General features: G+C 47.1%; 1 protein-coding gene across 1 annotated transcript in view; it reads right to left on the bottom strand.

The window, feature by feature from the left end:
• The window catches only part of SQLE (squalene epoxidase), a 30,315-nt gene that overhangs the window by 2,294 nt on the left and 27,065 nt on the right, over window positions 1–956 (bottom strand). The window lies entirely within an intron of this gene.

Below are 956 nucleotides of genomic sequence, written 5' to 3'. Positions count from 1 at the left end.
AAAAATAATCTGCCAGCTCCCCTAAGCCAAGAACTCAGGGCAGGCACAGCTCCCTTGCCTAGGCACAGGTATAAGGAGTCCACGGACTTTGAATGCCTTTAACCCCTGCATGGACCCATGTGGGCCAATTTCAACAGCGCAAGCTATCATTAGCACAGTACAACAGGGTATATACCTAAAGCCTAACTTCAACTCTTATCAGCTATACAGTGGAGTGGCAGGTTCATGACATTTGACACCGCTCAGCCCATTAAGCAAGGTCCTCTCCTAACCAGATCAGAGGCTTGAGGACTCCTGGCTCCAAACACAACACCTAGCCACCTGCAACAGGGGTACAAAAATAAGTGGTGTCTCCCAGTCTGTACAGCCAACAGCATTGGGTGCCCATGGTCCAGCTGCAAAACCCACCCACCTACATACTCTAGGGAACAGCGACATGCTTTCCTCCCACTCGGGCAGCTGTCAGCCACCTGCCTTGCTCAGCATGTGACTCCCTACTGCAGCCAGATAGCTGTGCCTACACCAGTCACCCTTGCCCATCTAGGACTGTAGGTGAGAGCCTGCACCACACACTTGGTGACTGACTACCTAGACACCTGAGCTGAATTCATACAAGAAAAGTAAACGGACTCCTGGGCTCACATATGTAGTAACAGATCTAACCACCTGGTGACAGGACATTAGAGCTTCAAAGGCGCCAATAATCAAACTAGCTCACACAAGCAGGCTATCTGGGCATACCAAAACACGAAGCTAGGACACAGTAAAGCAAACTAAATAAATAAATATAATAACATATTGATGGCTCAAAGACAACAGTACCAAATCACATAAGAAGACAGACCATGATGGCTTCAGCAAGCTCCCAAAACAAAGAATCAAGAAATCTCAAAGAGGAAGAGAACTTCTTGGAACTACTGGAGGCAGAATACAAAAGATTAATATAAAGAACTCTT

The sequence above is a fragment of the Trichechus manatus genome, unplaced genomic scaffold (genome assembly GCF_000243295.1).
Source record: "Trichechus manatus latirostris isolate Lorelei unplaced genomic scaffold, TriManLat1.0 scaffold00022, whole genome shotgun sequence".
Lineage (NCBI taxonomy): Eukaryota > Metazoa > Chordata > Mammalia > Sirenia > Trichechidae > Trichechus > Trichechus manatus.
Note: the sequence above shows the minus strand (reverse complement) of the source record. Positions and strands in the feature narration are given on the sequence as shown.